We start from the raw sequence: 16,832 nt of genomic DNA on the forward strand, positions 1-16,832 counted from the left end.
TCATTGTACATATCGCTGTCAATTTCACATTGTCATTTTATTTGTCTGTTATTTGTACTGTCGTTGTATTTGCACTGTCATTGTTTTTGCACTATCTGTATTTTTTACTGTTTGTACAGATAATTTTTCATGATTTTTGGTGAATTTTTCATGATTTTTGGTGATTTTTCAAGATTTTTTCATGATTTTTCAAGATTTTTTCATCTTTCATGATTTTTCGTGATTTTTCAAGTTTTTCATTTTTCATGATTTTTTCATTTTTTATGATTTTTCAAAAAATTTTCATTTTTCGTGATTTTTCGTTATTTTTAAAAAAATTTAATTTTTCTTGATTTTTTGTGATTTTCATATTTTACGATTTTTCAAAAAAATTTCATTTTTTGTGATTTTTTGCGATTTTTTAAAAATTTTTCATTTTTTGTGATTTTTTGCGATTTTTCAAAAAATTTCATTTTTTGTGATTTTTCAAAAAATTTTCATTTTTTGTGATTTTTCAAAAAATTTTCATATTTTGCGATTTTTCAAAAAATTTTCATATTTTGCGATTTTTCAAAAAATTTTCATTTTTTGCGATTTTTCAAAAAATTTTCATATTTTGCGATTTTTCAAAATTTTTTCTTTTTTTGCGATTTTTCAAAAATTGTTCATATTTTGCGATTTTTCAAAAATTTTTCAGTTTGTGATTTTTCAAAAATTTTTTATATTTTGTGATTTTTCAAAAATGTATCATTTTTTGTGATTTTTAAAAAAAATTTCATATTTTGCGATTTTTCAAAAAATTTTCATTTTTTGCGATTTTTCAAAAATTTTTCATATTTTGCGATTTTGCAAAAATTTTTCAGTTTTTGTGATTTTTAAGAAAATGTTCATATTTTGCAATTTTTCAAAAATTTTTCATTTTTTGTGGTTTTGCGATTTTTCAAAAAAATTTCATTTTTTGTGATTTTTCAAAAAATTTTCATATTTTGTGATTTTTCAAAAAATTTTCATATTTTGTGATTTTTCAAAAATTTTTCATTTTTTGCAATTTTTCAAAAAAATTTAATTTTCAAAAAATTTTCATGTTTTGCGATTTTTCAAAAAAAAATTCATTTTTTGTGATTTTTCAAAAAAATTTAATGTTTTGCGATTTTTCAAAAAAATTATATATTTTGCGATTTTTCAAAAAATTTTCATGTTTTGCGATTTTTCAAAAAAAAATTCATTTTTTGTGATTTTTCAAAAAAATGTTCATGTTTTGCGATTTTTCAAAAAAATTATATATTTTGCGATTTTTCAAAAAATGTTCATGTTTTGCGATTTTTCAAAAAATTTTCATGTTTTGCGATTTTTCAAAAAGATTTTACATTTTGCGATTTTTCAAAAAATTTTCATATTTTGCGATTTTTCAAAAAAATTTCATGTTTTGCGATTTTTCAAAAAATTTTCATATTTTGCGATTTTTCAAAAAAATTTCATATTTTGCGATTTTTAAAAAAAAATCATTTTTTTGTGATTTTTCAAAAAATTTTCATGTTTTGCGATTTTTCAAAAAAAAATTATATTTTGCGATTTTTCAAAAAATTTTCATATTTTGTGATTTTTCAAAAAATTTCATATTTTGTGATTTTTCAAAAAAATTTCATATTTTGTGATTTTTCAAAAAATTTTAATTTTTTGCAATTTTTCAAAAAAATTTCATTTTTTGTGATTTTTCAAAAAATTTTAATTTTTTGTGATATTTCAAAAAATTTTCATATTTTGTGAGTTTTCAAAAAATTTCCATTTTTTGCAATTTTTCAAAATTTTTTTATATTTTGCGATTTTTCAGTTTTTTCATTTTTCATGATTTTTTCATTTTTTATGATTTTTCAAAAAATTTTCATTTTTCGTGATTTTTCGTTATTTTTAAAAAAATTTAATTTTTCTTGATTTTTTGTGATTTTCATATTTTACGATTTTTTAAAAAAAATTCATTTTTTGTGATTTTTTGCGATTTTTCAAAAATTTTTCATTTTTTGTGATTTTTTGCGATTTTTCAAAAAAATTTCATTTTTTGTGATTTTTCAAAAAAATTCATTTTTTGTGATTTTTCAAAAAAATTTCATTTTTTTGTGAAAAAATTTTCATATTTTGCGATTTTTCAAAAAATTTTCATTTTTTGCGATTTTTCAAAAAACTCATATTTTGCGATTTTTCAAAAATTGTTCATATTTTTTGCGATTTTTCAAAAATTGTTCATATTTTGCGATTTTTCAAAAATTTTTCAGTTTTTGTGATTTTTCAAAAAATTTTTATATTTTGTGATTTTTCAAAAATGTATCATTTTTTGTGATTTTTTAAAAAAAATTCATATTTTGCGATTTTTCAAAAAATTTTCATTTTTTGCGATTTTTCAAAAATTTTTCATATTTTGCGAATTTGCAAAAATTTTTCAGTTTTTGTGATTTTTAAGAAAATGTTCATATTTTGCAATTTTTCAAAAATTTTTCATTTTTTGTGGTTTTGCGATTTTTCAAAAAAATTTCATTTTTTGTGATTTTTCAAAAAATTTTCATATTTTGTGATTTTTCAAAAATTTTTCATTTTTTGCAATTTTTCAAAAAAATTAAATTTTTTGTGATTTTTCAAAAAATTTTCATGTTTTGCGATTTTTAAAAAAAATTTCATATTTTGCGATTTTTCAAAAAAAAATCATTTTTTGTGATTTTTCAAAAAATTTACATGTTTTGCGATTTTTCAAAAAAAAATCATTTTTTGTGATTTTTCAAAAAATTTTCATGTTTTGCGATTTTTCAAAAAATTTTCATATTTTGCGATTTTTCAAAAAATTTTCATATTTTGCGATTTTTCAAAAAAATTTTGTTTTGCGATTTTTCAAAAAATTTTCATAATTTGCGATTTTTCAAAAAATTTTCATGTTTTGCGATTTTTCAAAAAAATTTCATATTTTGCGATTTTTAAAAAAAAAATCATTTTTTTGTGATTTTTCAAAAAATTTTCATGTTTTGCGATTTTTAAAAAAAAATTTATATTTTGCGATTTTTCAAAAAATTTTCATATTTTGTGATTTTTCAAAAAATGTCATATTTTGTGATTTTTCAAAAAAATTTCATATTTTGTGATTTTTCAAAAAATTTTAATATTTTGCAATTTTTCAAAAAAATTTCATTTTTTGTGATTTTTCAAAAAATTTTAATTTTTTGTGATATTTCAAAAAATTTTCATATTTTGTGAGTTTTCAAAAAATTTCCATTTTTTGCGATTTTTCAAAAAAATTTTATATTTTGCGATTTTTCAAAAAATTTTCATATTTTGCGATTTTTCAAAACATTTTCATATTTTGCGATTTTCAAAAAATTTTCATTTTTTGCGATTTTTCCAAAATTGTTCATATTTTGCGATTTTTCAAAAAATTGTCATTTTTGCGATTTTTCAAAAATTGTTCATATTTTGCGATTTTTCAAAAAATTTTCATTTTTTGCGATTTTTCAAAAATTTTTCATATTTTGTGATTTTTCAAAAAATTTTAATTTTTTGCAATTTTTCAAAAAAATTTCATTTTTTGTGATTTTTCAAAAAATTTTAATTTTTTGTGATATTTCAAAAAATTTTCATATTTTGTGAGTTTTCAAAAAATTTCCATTTTTTGCGATTTTTCAAAAATTTTTTATATTTTGCGATTTTTCAAAAAATTTTCATATTTTGCGATTTTTCAAAACATTTTCATATTTTGCGATTTTCAAAAAATTTTCATTTTTTGCCATTTTTCCAAAATTGTTCATATTTTGTGATTTTTCAAAAAATTTTCATGTTTTGCGATTTTTCAAAAAATTTTCATGTTTTGCGATTTTTCAAAAAAGTTTTCATTTTTTGCGATTTTTCAAAAAATTTAAATGTTTTGCGATTTTTCAAAAAATTTTCATGTTTTGCGATTTTTCAAAAAAATGTACTTTTTTTGTGATTTTTCAAAAAATTTTCATGTTTTGCGATTTTTCAAAAAAATTATATATTTTGTGATTTTTCAAAAAAATTTCATGTTTTGCGATTTTTCAAAAAATTTTCATATTTTGCGATTTTTCAAAAAATTTTCATATTTTGCGATTTTTCAAAAAATGTTCATGTTGTGCGATTTTTCAAAAAATTTTCATATTTTGCGATTTTTCAAAAAATTTTCATGTTTTGCGATTTTTCAAAAAAATTTCATATTTTGCAATTTTTAAAAAAAATCATTTTTTGTGATTTTTTGTGATTTTTCAAAAAAAACTTCATTTTTTGTGATTTTTCAAAAAATTTTAATTTTTTGTGATTTTTCAAAAAATTTTCATATTTTGTGAGTTTTCAAAAAATTTCCATTTTTTGCGATTTTTCAAAAAAATTTTATATTTTGCGATTTTTCAAAAAATTTTCATATTTTGCGATTTTTCAAAAAATTTTCATATTTTGCGATTTTCAAAAAATTTTCATTTTTTGCGATTTTTCCAAAATTGTTCATATTTTGCGATTTTTAAAAAAAATGTCATTTTTTGCGATTTTTCAAAAATTGTTCATATTTTGCGATTTTTCAAAAATTTTCATTTTTTGTGATTTTTTGCGATTTTTCAAAAAATTTTCATGTTTTGCGATTTTTCAAAAAAATGTCATATTTTGTGATTTTTAAAAAAAAAATTATTTTTTTGTGATTTTTTTGTGATTTTTCAAAAAATTTTCATGTTTTGCGATTTTTCAAAAAATTTTCATGTTTTGCGATTTTTCAAAAAAAAATTCTTTTTTTGTGATTTTTCAAAAAAATTTCATGTTTTGCGATTTTTCAAAAAAATTATATATTTTGCGATTTTTCAAAAAAATTTCATGTTTTGCGATTTTTCAAAAAATTTTCATATTTTGCGATTTTTCAAAAAATTTTCATGTTTTGCGATTTTTCAAAAAATTTTCATGTTTTGCGATTTTTCAAAAAAAAATTCTTTTTTTGTGATTTTTCAAAAAATTTTCATGTTTTGCGATTTTTCAAAAAAATTATATATTTTGCGATTTTTCAAAAAAATTTCATGTTTTGCGATTTTTCAAAAAATTTTCATATTTTGCGATTTTTCAAAAAATTTTCATGTTTTGCGATTTTTCAAAAAAATTTCATATTTTGCAATTTTTAAAAAAAATCATTTTTTGTGATTTTTTGTGATTTTTCAAAAAAACTTCATTTTTTGTGATTTTTCAAAAAATTTTAATTTTTTGTGATTTTTCAAAAAATTTTCATATTTTGTGAGTTTTCAAAAAATTTCCATTTTTTGCGATTTTTCAAAAAATTTTTATATTTTGCGATTTTTCAAAAAAATTTCATATTTTGCGATTTTTCAAAAAATTTTCATATTTTGCGATTTTCAAAAAATTTTCATTTTTTGCGATTTTTCCAAAATTGTTCATATTTTGCGATTTTTAAAAAAATTGTCATTTTTTGCGATTTTTCAAAAATTGTTCATATTTTGCGATTTTTCAAAAATTTTCATTTTTTGTGATTTTTTGCGATTTTTCAAAAAATTTTCATGTTTTGCGATTTTTCAAAAAAATGTCATATTTTGTGATTTTTAAAAAAAAATTATTTTTTTGTGATTTTTTTGTGATTTTTCAAAAAATTTTCATGTTTTGCGATTTTTCAAAAAATTTTCATGTTTTGCGATTTTTCAAAAAAAAATTCTTTTTTTGTGATTTTTCAAAAAATTTTCATGTTTTGCGATTTTTCAAAAAAATTATATATTTTGCGATTTTTCAAAAAAATGTCATGTTTTGCGATTTTTCAAAAAATTTTCATATTTTGCGATTTTTCAAAAAATTTTCATATTTTGCGATTTTTCAAAAAAATGTTCATGTGCGATTTTTCAAAAAAATTTCATATTTTGCGATTTTTCAAAAAATTTTCATGTTTTGCGATTTTTCAAAAAAATTTCATATTTTGCAATTATTTAAAAAAAAATCATTTTTTGTGATTTTTTGTGATTTTTCAAAAAACTTCATTTTTTGTGATTTTTTGTGATTTTTCAAAAAACTTCATTTTTTGTGATTTTTCAAAAAATTTTCATTTTTTGTGATTTTTCAAAAAATTTTCATATTTTGTAATTTTTCAAAAAATTTCCATTTCTTGCGATTTTTCAAAACTTTTTTATATTTTGCGATTTTTCAAAATATTTTCATATTTTGTGATTTTTCAAAAAATTTTCATATTTTGCGTTTTCAAAAATTTTTCATTTTTTGCGATTTTTCCAAATTTGTTCATATTTTGCGATTTTTCAAAAAATTGTTCATATTTTGCGATTTTCCAAAAACTTTCATTTTTTGTGATTTTTTGCGATTTTTCCAAAAAATTTCATTTTTTGATTTTTCAAAAAATTTTCATGTTTTGCGATTTTTCAAAAATTTTTCATATTTTGCGATTTTTCAAAAAAATTTCATAATTTGCGATTTTTTCAAAAAATTTCCATTTTTTGCGATTTTTCTAAAATTTTTCATGTTTTGCGATTTTTCAAAAAAATCATTTTTTGTGATTTTTTGTGATTTTTCAAAAAAACTTCATTTTTTGTGATTTTTCAAAAAATTTTAATTTTTTGTGATTTTTCAAAAAATTTTCATATTTTGTGAGTTTTCAAAAAATTTCCATTTTTTGCGATTTTTAAAAATTTTTTTATATTTTGCGATTTTTCAAAAAAATTTCATATTTTGCGATTTTTCAAAAAATTTTCATATTTTGCGATTTTCAAAAAATTTTCATTTTTTGCGATTTTTCCAAAATTGTTCATATTTTGCGATTTTTAAAAAAATTGTCATTTTTTGCGATTTTTCAAAAATTGTTCATATTTTGCGATTTTTCAAAAATTTTCATTTTTTTGTGATTTTTTGCGATTTTTCAAAAAATTTTCATGTTTTGCGATTTTTCAAAAAAATGTCATATTTTGTGATTTTTAAAAAAAAAATTATTTTTTTGTGATTTTTTTGTGATTTTTCAAAAAATTTTCATGTTTTGCGATTTTTCAAAAAATTTTCATGTTTTGCGATTTTTCAAAAAAAAATTCTTTTTTTGTGATTTTTCAAAAAATTTTCATGTTTTGCGATTTTTCAAAAAAATTATATATTTTGCGATTTTTCAAAAAAATGTCATGTTTTGCGATTTTTCAAAAAATTTTCATATTTTGCGATTTTTCAAAAAATTTTCATATTTTGCGATTTTTCAAAAAAATGTTCATGTGCGATTTTTCAAAAAAATTTCATATTTTGCGATTTTTCAAAAAATTTTCATGTTTTGCGATTTTTCAAAAAAATTTCATATTTTGCAATTATTTAAAAAAAATCATTTTTTGTGATTTTTTGTGATTTTTCAAAAAACTTCATTTTTTGTGATTTTTTGTGATTTTTCAAAAAACTTCATTTTTTGTGATTTTTCAAAAAATTTTCATTTTTTGTGATTTTTCAAAAAATTTTCATATTTTGTAATTTTTCAAAAAATTTCCATTTCTTGCGATTTTTCAAAACTTTTTTATATTTTGCGATTTTTCAAAATATTTTCATATTTTGCGATTTTTCAAAAAATTTTCATATTTTGCGTTTTCAAAAATTTTTCATTTTTTGCGATTTTTCCAAATTTGTTCATATTTTGCGATTTTTCAAAAAATTGTTCATATTTTGCGATTTTCCAAAAACTTTCATTTTTTGTGATTTTTTGCGATTTTTCCAAAAAATTTCATTTTTTGATTTTTCAAAAAATTTTCATGTTTTGCGATTTTTCAAAAATTTTTCATATTTTGCGATTTTTCAAAAAAATTTCATAATTTGCGATTTTTTCAAAAAATTTCCATTTTTTGCGATTTTTCTAAAATTTTTCATGTTTTGCGATTTTTCAAAAAAATTTTATGTTTTGCGATTTTTTAAAAAATTTTCATGTTTTGCGATTTTTCAAAAAAATTATATATTTTGCGATTTTTCAAAAAATTTTCATGTTTCGTGATTTTTCAAAAAATTTTCATGTTTTGCGATTTTTCAAAAAAAATTTTTATTTTGCGATTTTTCAAAAAAATTTCATATTTTGCGATTTTTCAAAAAATTTCCATTTTTTGCGTTTTTCAAAAAAATTTTATATTTTGCGATTTTTTCAAAAAATTTTCATATTTTGCGATTTTTCAAAAAATTTTCATGTTTTGCGATTTTTCAACAAATTTTCATATTTTGCGATTTTTTCAAAAAAATTCATTTTTTGTGATTTTTCAAAATTTTTTCATATTTTGCGATTTTTCTAAAAAAATTTTGCGATGTTTCAAAAAAATTTCATTTTTTGTGATTTTTCAAAAAATTTTCATATTTTGCGATTTTTCAAAAAAAAATTCATTTTTTGTGATTTTTCAAAAATTTTTCATATTTTACGATTTTTCCAAAAATTTTCATTTTTTTGATTTTTAAAAAAATTTTCAGTTTTTGCGATTTTTCATAAAATTTTCTTTTTTTGTGATTTTTTGCGATTTTTCAAAAAAATTTCATTTTTTGTGATTTTTCAAAAAATTTTCATTTTTTATTTTTTGCGATTTCTCAAAAAAATTTCATTTTTTGTGATTTTTCAAAAAAATTTCATTTTTTGTGATTTTTTGCAATTTTTCAAAAAATTTTCTTTTGTGATTTTTAGTGATTTTTTAAAAACTTAATTTTTTTGTGATTTTTTGCGATTTTGTAAAAAATTTTCATTTTTTTGCGATTTTTCCAAAAAATTTCATTTTTTGATTTTTCAAAAAATTTTCATGTTTTGCGATTTTTCAAAAATTTTTCATATTTTGCGATTTTTCAAAAAAATTTCATAATTTGCGATTTTTTCAAAAAATTTCCATTTTTTGTGATTTTTCTAAAATTTTTCATGTTTTGCGATTTTTCAAAAAAATTTTATGTTTTGCGATTTTTTAAAAAATTTTCATGTTTTGCGATTTTTCAAAAAAATTATATATTTTGCGATTTTTCAAAAAATTTTCATGTTTCGTGATTTTTCAAAAAATTTTCATGTTTTGCGATTTTTCAAAAAAATTATATATTTTGCGATTTTTCAAAAAATTTTCATGTTTCGTGATTTTTCAAAAAATTTTCATGTTTTGCGATTTTTCAAAAAAAATTTTATTTTGCGATTTTTCAAAAAAATTTCATATTTTGCGATTTTTCAAAAAATTTCCATTTTTTGCGTTTTTCAAAAAAATTTTATATTTTGCGATTTTTTCAAAAAATTTTCATATTTTGCGATTTTTCAAAAAATTTTCATGTTTTGCGATTTTTCAACAAATTTTCATATTTTGCGATTTTTTCAAAAAAATTCATTTTTTGTGATTTTTCAAAATTTTTTCATATTTTGCGATTTTTCTAAAAAAATTTTGCGATGTTTCAAAAAAATTTCATTTTTTGTGATTTTTCAAAAAATTTTCATATTTTGCGATTTTTCAAAAAAAAATTCATTTTTTGTGATTTTTCAAAAATTTTTCATATTTTACGATTTTTCCAAAAATTTTCGTTTTTTTGATTTTTAAAAAAATTTTCAGTTTTTGCGATTTTTCATAAAATTTTCTTTTTTTGTGATTTTTTGCGATTTTTCAAAAAAAATTCATTTTTTGTGATTTTTCAAAAAATTTTCATTTTTTATTTTTTGCGATTTCTCAAAAAAATTTCATTTTTTGTGATTTTTCAAAAAAATTTCATTTTTTGTGATTTTTTGCAATTTTTCAAAAAATTTTCTTTTGTGATTTTTAGTGATTTTTTAAAAACTTCATTTTTTTGTGATTTTTTGCGATTTTGTAAAAAAATTTCATTTTTTTGCGATTTTTCAAAAAAAAATTCATTTTTTGCGATTTTTGAAAAAAAAATTCATTTTTTGCGATTTTTCAAAAAATTTTCTTTTTTGTGATCGATTTTTTGTTATTTTTTAAAAAAATTAAATTTTTTGTGATTATTCAAAAAAAAAATTTTTTTTGAATTTTCAAAAATTTTAATTTTTTTGAATTGTTTATTATTTTTTATTTTTTGTGATTTTTTGTGCTTTTTCAAGATTTTATCATTTTTCATGATTTTTCTTGATCTTTCAAGATTTCATTTTTTGTTATTTTTCGATGTTTTTTCATTTCTCGAGATTTTTCGTGACACTGAAGCGGTTCCAGCAGTACATTCTCAGCAAAGATATAGGCTTTATTTTATTATTTTAACTACTTTATTAAAAATATATATCATGCTGGCAACATTTCATGCAAACTACAACTTGTAACTCACAGAAACCCCCAAAGGACAGGCCTCTTCCTGCAGTGGCGGCCAGCTCCAGCTCATCGGGTTCTAGAGGTGACGGTGGATGCGCAGATGATGCGCTACTTGTGAAAAACGCTCAATGCTTTTGAAGCACAAGGTGCACAGCAAATTCATTGGTGTTCAATTTTTAAGTGTTGTGGTAATTCAGAGTGAAGTGTTAAAATTCTAGAGTTATATAAAATGTTATACACTAAAGCTCCAGCAGATCTTTATGACACACAGACATCAAGAATCAGGATATGAACCTCAACCATGGTTGCTAAAAAGAAAAAAGCTGCACATTTCATGCTGGGTGCCAGCATAGTACAAAGCTCCCAGCATGCATTGCATCATAAATAAATTATGCAGGTTTATGTTGTTACAATCTCTTTCTTTTTATTTATTTTGTGTTGTGTTTGGGAGGTAATATTTCAGTAGTTTTTTAATTGATTTTTATTTTTTTTTTGTTTGTCACCATTATTGAGATTCAAAGACTAATTGTTGATGTCTGTGTGTTTTTAAGTGCTGCCATAGATCAAACATTCACATTGTAAATCATTCTTTTAAAGTCATTAATTGTTAAAGCTTCAGTGGTTTCATTTATGTATTTTATTTATTTCACACACATAACTAATGTGACACTGAATTAGAAAACAAGCAGTAGAAGATGGCTTTGATATCATAGTTAATCTCTTCAGACTGACTCTTACATTTTCTTTTGAATTTTCATGCTACATGTAAGAATAGTGTGATTAGCACTAATAATTATAGCATCCAAATTAAAAAAAAAAAAAAAACCCATTTATAGCAAGAAGTTGAAGAGCCCTACTAAAGCAGACTCTGTCCTCCATCATGGTGACTTCAAATGAACAACAGAAATTTCATAAAGAGCTTTTGTTCACATGACAGAATTAAAGCCAAAGCTCAGTAAAAAGTGAAGCTCCATGATGAGTTGTTTATTGTGATGAGTTGTTTTAAAGATGTTGAAAATAAAAATAAATTTTATTGTGTAATTTGTTAAATTTTTTTTTTATTCATTATTATTTTATTTAAAGTTTTATTCTCAGTTGATTTCATCTTTGGTTTTGGCTACTGCTGCCAGTATTTTGATATACATTTTACATATATTTAACACAATAAGAGTTTGCTAATTAACACTCTCTGAGTGGTAATTTTTTTAACACTTTCAAAAGTGTTATTTTTACACTTTTATAGTGGTTCCCATATAAACACTGAGGGAGCGTTAATTTGAACTCTAAGGTAGTTAAATCTACAATCTAAAATTTGCAGTGTGTATAACCCCTTATTATTGTCTTTAATTGTTTATGTACCATAGCATAATCAATGAAACACAACATCAAAACACTGTGCTGATGAGATTGTCTTCTTGCTGCTTTGACACTGACTTTTGCCTATCTTGTGTTTTTTTTTTTTTGTCCTTCTTTAGCAGTTGAGGACAAAGGTGGTCTGCCGAAGAAACCACTCAGCTCCTCTGAAAGACAAGGTATATCACATAATAAATGTCACTTGTTGCAGCATGAACTACAGTTGAGGGCGCTCCTGCACAGCAAATTCATTGGTGTTAAATTTCAGGTGTTGTGGTAATTCAGAGTAAAGTGTTAAAATTCTAGAGTTAGATAAAGGTAAAATAACCCTCTCGGCGTTAGAAGCTGATTTGCCTCCTTGTCATACAGAGTAACATGTATCTACCTTTGTAGAAAACCCTTGTATTTGAGAAACTAATCAGAGTGTCTGAAATCTCGCCACACCCTTATTCACCTGGCCCTTAAATTAGTCAATTAGTTTAGTCCACTAGACAGAGGGAATGACCACAAATAAGTGAATTCAGACACCTGCTGTTGAACACCTGCTGTTAACAAGCACAATCACTGAAGGAATAAGAAATTGAAGGAAGAAATAAAACTACAGACACAGCCTCACACCAAACCAACTGAATTAAAACAGAGGATTAAACAACTCCATTAAATAATAGTATAAGCAGCTTCACTGATTACAGTTTGACTTCATTTCTGTAAGAATATTTGACAATGAACAGAGGTTTATATTTTTTCATTAAAAATATTTCATTTGACCTCACCATCATGGAGATCAGAGGCTGCTTAGTTGAGCTCTTGAAGCTTTACACTTTTATCCTAATGGTTCTCTGACTGCTATAGCTGTGTTTCTAAAACTCATCACTTATAGCAAGAAAGGTCAAGAGAAACTATACTGTTTATGCTTAGCTGTTATAGATTTAATTTCAGGTGTTTATTAAGTTGATTCATAAAGATATGCAAATATAGTTGTATTAAAGCTGCATGGGACAATACTACTGGCAGTCTGCAGCTCTTCATAGAAAATTCAACAAACAATTAGGATGCAATTAATAATTAGAGTGTTTAAACATTCAAGCTCCAGCTTGTTCATATGACACACAGGCATCAAGAATCAGGACATGAAACTCAACAGTGGTTGCTAAAAAAAAAAAGCTGCATAGTTCATACCGCAATGCATGCTGGGTGACAGCATAGTACAAAGCTCCCAGCATGCATTGCAGCATGAATAAATTATGCAGCTTTATGTTCTTACAATCTTTCTTTTCCTGTATTTTGTGTTGTTTTTGGGAGGTGATATTTCAGTAGAGTGTTTTTTTAACTTGACTTTTATTTTTTTGTTTGTCACCATTATTGAGATTCAAAGACTAATTGTTGATGTCTGTGTGTTTTTAAGTTCTGCCATAGATCAAACATTCTCATTGTAAATGTTGGGTTTTTATTTTATATTATTGGAGCTTCAGTGGTTCCATTTATGTATAATATTTATTTCTCACACAAAATTCATATGATATTGAACTACAAAACAAGCAGGCAAGGAAGGCTATGATATCATAAATAATCTCTTCAGACTGACACTTTAAGTTTCTTTAGGCTTTCCATGCTATATCTATAAATAGTGTGAATAACACTAACTATAGCAGCCAAACTAAAATACATTTATAGCAAGAAGTTGAAGAGCCTGACTAAAGTAGACTCTGTCCTCCATCATGGTGACTTTAAATAAACAGAAATTTCATTAGGAGCTTTTGTTCACATGACAGAAATCAAGTCAAAGGTCAGTAATAGGTGAAGCTCCATGATAAGTTGTTTAATGTGATGAGTTTTTTTTAAAGATGTTGATAAATATTTTATTTTTATTGTGTAATTTGTTTTATTTTTATTGATTATTATTTTATTTAGAGTTTTTTTTTCTCAGTTGATTTCATCTTTGGTTTTGGCTTGTGTTTTTCTGTCCTTCAGTGATTCTGCTTGTTAACAGTTGTTCATCAATAATTCTCAATCCTCCTTTAATTAGACACTTAATTGTCTCATTAACTTCATCACTGTCTGAGTGTTCAGCCCTCTGTAGTGAGGACACTAGTGAGGATTTTGCTCTGGAATTTAAGGCTTACGTGTGTTCGAATGAAAAATACAGACAATGGGATGTATTTTTAACAGAAATATTCTGGAAACTGAATTTACGAATCTAAAATGTTGAAAACAGCAGATTACTGGCAACCACTGCTGCCAGTATTTTGACATACATTTAACAGATATTTTACACAATAAGAGTTTGCTAATTAACACTCTGGGTGTTAAAAATTTTAACACTTTCAAAAATGTTATTTTAACACTTATAGTGGTTCCCATATAAACTCTGAGGGAGTGTTAATTTTAACTCCAAGGTTGTTAAATCTACTATCTAAAATTTGCTGTGTAGAACCATTTATTTTAAGAGTGAAAGAACCATTTGGGTTATAATATTGTTTCAGTGGTTTCATTTATGTATATCATTTATTTCTCACACACAACTAATATGATATTGAATTAGAAAACAAGCAGGAAAGGAAGACTATGTTATCATTAATAATCTCTTCAGACTGACACTTTAATTTTCTTTCGGCTTTCCATGCTATATGTTTAAATAGTGTAATTAATACTATCTATAGCAGCCAAAATAAAAGACATTTATAGTAAGAAGTTGAAGAGCCTGACTAAAGCAGACTCTGTCCTCCATCATAGTGACTTCAAATGAACAACAGAAATTTCATTAAGAGCTTTTGTTCACATGACAGAAATAAAGTCACAGGTCAGTAATAGGTGAAGCTCCATGATGAGTTGTTTAATTTGATGAGTTTTTTTAAAGATGTTGAAAAATAACATTTTTTTATTGTGTAATTTGTTTTATTTTTATTGATTATTATTTTATTTAGAGTTTTTTTTCTCAGTTGATTTCATCTTTGGTTTTGGCTTGTGTTTTTCTTTCCTTCAGTGATTCTGCTTGTTAACAGTTGTTCATCAACAATTCTCAATCCTCCTTTAATTAGACACTTAATTGTCTCATTAACTTCATCACTGTCTGAGTGTTCAGCCCTCTGTAGTGAGGACACTAGTGAGGATTTTGCTCTGGAATTTAAGGCTTACATGTGTTCGAATGAAAAATACAGACTATGGGATTTGTTTTTAACAGAAATATTCTGGAAACTGAATTTACGAATCTAAAATGTTGAAAACAGCAGATTACTGGCAACCACTGCTGCCAGTATTTTGACATACATTTAACAGATATTTTACACAATAAGAGTTTGCTAATTAACACTCTGGGTGTTAAAAATTTTAACACTTTCAAAAATGTTATTTTAACACTTATAGTGGTTCCCATATAAACACTGAGGGAGTGTTAATTTTAACTCTAAGGTAGTTAAATCTACCAAATCTAAAATTTGCAGTGTGAGATCGATAAAAAATACAGACTGTTGAATGTGCTTTTAACAGAAATATTCTGTAAACTGAATTTATGAATGTGAAAAACAGCAGATTACTGGCAACCACAGCTGCTGGTATTTTTCCGTAAAATCTAAAAATGAAAAAAAAGAAAGAAAAACAGCAAAACGGTTTTTGTGTCACCATTGTGGAGGATAATAGCGTCTCTGTTCAAGTGCAAGATGAACTGAGAGTATTTGATGTTATGCTGCATCTTCTTTTGTTTAAAGGTAACTGTGTAGTTACTAATGCTGTCAAAATCTGTTTGCTACTTGCCATCACACATGAAAACATTATTGCATCTAAAGACTTTACATTTTTTTGCACTAAGCTATGATTTTGTAAAATGAACAATGTATTAGTTTATGAAATGTGGTTATTTTTTGTAAATTTATACAGTTATATAAAACTTCCATGTTTTTCACAGAAAGATTCTGGCAGCCACAGCTGCTGGTATTTTTTCGGAAATTTAACAGATATTTTACACAATAAGAGTTTGCTAATTAACACTCTCTTGGTGTTGACAATGTTAACACTTTCAAAAGTGTTATTTTTAACACTTATAGTGATTCCCATATAAACTCTGAGGGAGTGTTAATTTTAACTCCAAGGTAGTTAAATCTACTATCTAAAATTTGCTGTGTAGAACCATTTATTTTAAGAGTGAAAGAACCATTTGGGGTTCTATTTAATGAACCCTTAAAATGGTTCTATTTAGAACCTTTTTGGGGTTCCATATATGAAGCGCTTGATAGAACCATTTTTGGTTCTATATAGAACCGTTTCTTTTAAGAGTGTATGGTGATGTATTATCAATCATTAAAATAAAAAAATTCTGAACTTCACATTGAGGTTTTATTTGCGTTAAGTTCAGTCAATATATTGACATGAGCTAATATTAGCAATGTTTTAGTCATTTATTTATTACTGAACTTGTTCTTTATTTGAGTTTAGAGTCCTTTATTTCTCTTAAAGCATCTGCAGCTCATTACTGCTTTCTGTAAGACTGTCAACACACTCTTAATAGATCAATTATTTCTTCACAAACTTGTCTATAGATTTTAACTAGTAAAATGTAATTTGTTTCTGTGCCAATTTTTTTTCTTTCCCTCGTTTTTTAGTTGAACAGAACATGTGTGAGCAGCTCAGCTTTCTCGAAAGCCTCTTATTCACCTGGTATGTATTAAAGATGTTTTAATACATTAAAGATATTAAAGATACATTTTTAAAAAGCAGTGCAATGTGGCAGTAGGCTGTATATCAGCACTGATGGGAGGCGTGTGTTACAGTGTATACTTAGCACTCGAGAACGATTGTCCCTCTACCTGTTGTTTAATCCCCTGAGAACTTTGCTCATCTTCAGAACGCAAATGAAGACACTTTAGATGAAATCAGAGAGCTCCCTCATCTCTCATAGACAGCAAGAGTCCCGAGATGCTCAAAGTCCAGAAAAGGAACCAAAAACATTTTCAAAACATGTGACGTGACTTTAGTGGTTCAACTGTAATCATTTTGTGTGCAAGAAAATGTTGAAAAAAGCAGTCATGTCCAAAATAGCATAGTGGCTGTTTTTGGCCCTGTATTCTCTTCATTTGCATTCAGCAGAAAAAAACTCAAACAGTTTTGGAACAAGTAGAGGATGAGTAAATGACAGAATTGTGATTTTTATGTGAACTACCCCTTTAATGCTTCTGTAAGTAAAGGTAAATTTAATATTATCACTGAAGATATTGCTAAAGAATGGCAGGAAACGTGGAACACAGATAAAAA

General features: G+C 23.7%; 1 protein-coding gene and 1 long non-coding RNA gene across 2 annotated transcripts in view; one reads left to right on the forward strand and one right to left on the reverse strand.

Annotated features, from left to right (window-relative positions):
- The window catches only part of si:ch73-110p20.1, a 592,105-nt gene that overhangs the window by 110,712 nt on the left and 464,561 nt on the right, over positions 1 to 16,832 (forward strand).
- Positions 1 to 16,832, reverse strand: part of LOC100535035 (uncharacterized) — a 304,783-nt gene that overhangs the window by 40,416 nt on the left and 247,535 nt on the right. The window lies entirely within an intron of this gene.

Source organism: Danio rerio, chromosome 4, assembly GCF_049306965.1.
Source record: "Danio rerio strain Tuebingen ecotype United States chromosome 4, GRCz12tu, whole genome shotgun sequence".
NCBI lineage: Eukaryota > Metazoa > Chordata > Actinopteri > Cypriniformes > Danionidae > Danio > Danio rerio.